The following is a 3,465-nucleotide window of genomic DNA, read 5'->3' as shown; positions in this document are numbered from 1 at the left end:
TTTTGTTACGTTTTCTTGAAATTCGTTTTTATATCTTATTTATTCATTTATTTACTCATTTATTTATTTTTGTTACGGTTTCTTGAGATTTTTTCTTTTTACGTCTTCTTCTGTTACGATTGAGAGTCGTTTTTTCTGTTTTTTGTTACGTTTTTTTTCTCTCTCTTTTCCGTTTTCTGGCATTCGACGCTCGTTCCCTATGTGCGCTCAGAATGAACCTCTTGAGGACAATACAGCCTTTGGGGGAAGCGTGTGACACCCCTCTCCCCCTCTCCCCCCTCTCCCCCCTCCTCCCCCTTCTCCCCCTCCTCCCCCCCTCTACTCCCCCTCTCCCCCTCTCTCCCTCTCCCCCCCGTCCTCCCCTCACCCACCCTCTCTGCTTCCCTCATGCCCTTCCATCACCCCCAATTTCTCCTGTCCCTTTTCCTATTCTCCCTTTCTCCGTCTTCTTTTCTTTGTATTTTGTTCTGACTTCCCAACTGCAACTTTTTTTCTTTTTCGCATCTCCTTCCTCGCCCTCCTTCTATTCTTTATCCCTATCTCTGTCTCTTCAATCTTGCCTTCTTCCGCTTTCTCTTGTTATTATCACCCTCTCCATCTCACCCCCTCTTCCTTCGTACGTCTCCTTTTCCCGTTTCTCTTTCCCTCGCTTTTCCCTTCTTTTTCTTTTCTATTCCCCTAATCAGCCTGTCTTTCCTATACCTCTTTTCTCCTCACCCCCCCCTCCCCTACTCCTCCTTCGCCGTCTCTCCTTCTCCCTGACATATTCTTCCACTTCCCTCCCCCATTCCCCTTTCTCTCCTCTCCTTTCCCATCTTTCCTCTCCCCCGTCCTCTCTCTCTTCCCCTCCATATTCCCCCTCCTTTCCCTCTCCCCTCCCCTCTTCCCCTTCACCGTCCCTCTCATCCCCCCCCTTCCTCTCACTCTTCCTTCTCCTCCCTCTTCCCCCTCCCCTCTCCCCCTTTCTCCCATATCCCTCCTACTCTCCTCTCCCTCCCCCCCTCCCCCCATCCCCCTCCCTTACTCCTTCTGAAAAGGCCGTCACGTGCTTTGCCGTGTTATGGTCACTGCCTCTCCTCCTTCTTTTATTTATAGTAACCTCTCGTACTTGCTTTTTGTTTGTCTGTGTCCGACTATTTTTGTTTCCGTACATAAACGTGTTTATTTGTTGCGTGTGTTTGTTGCATGCGTGTGTGATTGTGCTTGTGCGTATGTTTGATTGTTTGTGCGTGCGTGTGTTTGATTGTTGGGCGTGTGTGAGTTTGATAGTATGCTTGTTTGTGCGTGTGTGTGTGTGTTTGTGTGTGTGTGCGTGTGAGTGTGTGTGTGTGTGTGTGTGTGTTTGTGTGTGTGTGCGTGTGAGTGTGTATGTGTGTGTGTGTGTGTGTGTGTGTGTGTGTGTGTGTGAGTTTGGCAGTGTATATTTGTCTGTGCGTATGCATATCTATGAATGTGTATATGTGTTTGGTTGCGTGTGGATCTATCTTGCCTTTATTTCTCCTCATTAAAAATGTTTAGATCAATATGATTCTTTGAATTACTCAGGCCTTCTATGGATCACTTCTTCACAACTAAATAATCATCTCAGTCCTTTTCTTCAAATCCCGTTTCTTGTAAATACAAAATATACCCCGTTCTATCTCTTCCATTCTCTCACTCCGTCCTTTATCGTCCTCTCTCTTTTCCTCTCCTTCTAATTATCCTCCTCCAGTTAATTCATCCTTAGCAGGTTTAACTCCAAATCCCTAATTTTCCTGCAAGGTATTGTACTGCATGGGGCTTAATGCACATTTCAGGTATTATTGTTTTCTTGTGCTAATGCAGACACATACATGCAAACCCGCAAGAACACATACACATACACACATATTATACATACAGACACATACATGCGTACACATATGAGAACAGGCGCACACGTATAGATATATAAATGTATAGATAGATAGATAGATAAAACACACAAGTACATACGTAAGCACAGACATCCACAATCACACACATCCACACACACATGCACGAAAACATACACCAATAAACGTATGTAAACACGGATATACAACCAAGCTCAAACAAACATGCAAATGCATTTTTCTGTTATGTGGTTAACTGCTCGAGACACCAAGTCTAAGCAAGAGAGCGTTCTCTCTTTCATTTATATTATTTATCTCTTCAGAAATTCTGTTTATCTATAGAGCCGACTGACTGTCCATGTTTTATTATTCATCTTAACCTTTTCTTGTGCTTTTGTATCATATCTGGTACCAAGTTTGTTAATGCTATCATTTCTCTTATTCCCTATATTCATTGCCATCATTACGGAGGAGGTGGGATTGCAACTAACGTTGTCTGTCGTCTTTTTTGTTTCTTCTGATTCGCGATTATCTTGTCCTGTCTTGTGTTTGAGTTTTCCTCCCTCGATACAGTGTGTATAAACAATGGCATCCTCTTCGCTGCCTGTCCCCCTCCGCCTCTTCCTTCTCTGGGATGCGACCGCCTCTTCCTTTCCCCGGAAACGCGACTCTGCTTCCTCTTTCTTGGAATTCATCTCTGTACTTCCTAAGTAAAGTACCCGCTGCTCAATGTATGAAACCAATTTCGCTTATTGCATTTTTTGGCTCGTGTCCTTTTTTACCACTCTTATATGGGACCCTTTCATCGGGTGCCCTAAATCAATTTTGACTTTCTGTCGTTTTTTCATGTTTTACCTTCCTGTTTTATATCGTTTCATTATGGCCTCGTCGCGCCCGGGGTCTCTCCACTTCCACACGTTTCGTTCCCTCCCGCCGTAGCTCCTCCTCCTTTACGTTGAGAGTAACGCCACTCGGTTGGAGTCTACGTCTCCTCTCAGGATGCTAAGAGCTCCCGAGAGACGCTTCTGAATGAGCGGACCGGAGGTTGTGGCGTGGGGACCCGACCCGCCTCAGGACATGCAAAAAACGCGCGAGACGCCTTCGAACTCGTGTCCTTCATTCCGCATGCACAGCTCAGGTCCAGTATTTCATTAACACGTCGCTCCCACATTTATATGCAAAAGAGTACCGGTGTCTAGCGCTCCGGCAACCGAATGCTTAATTGGATAACCTTTCGATAGCGTCCTCCCGCCATGCCACAGCCAGGGAAAACCTGCCTCTCATGTTCCTCATCGGCGCCATAGTCTTCCGTTCATAGGGAAAATCTGATACGATATTGAATTTAAACTTGCCGGCGGCATAAAGGTCTCTGTAACTTGTAAGGCGCTGACTTGACCGCCGAGCCGTCAACTGTTGCCATTGATTTCCAGGATTCTAGTCTCGGCCGCTAGAGGGGAGAGCGCGCCCCATATCGATTCGTTGATACATCCCAATCTGCGCGTAACATTTTCTAACTTTGAATGTTTATTATTACACAGAGATAAAAGAGAAAAAAAATTAAGCTTTTATAGAATGCTATTCTAAATCTACCGAAGCAATGCAGAGTAAAAAA

Source organism: Penaeus vannamei, chromosome 38 (genome assembly GCF_042767895.1).
Source record: "Penaeus vannamei isolate JL-2024 chromosome 38, ASM4276789v1, whole genome shotgun sequence".
NCBI lineage: Eukaryota > Metazoa > Arthropoda > Malacostraca > Decapoda > Penaeidae > Penaeus > Penaeus vannamei.
This window is presented reverse-complemented; position numbering follows the sequence as displayed.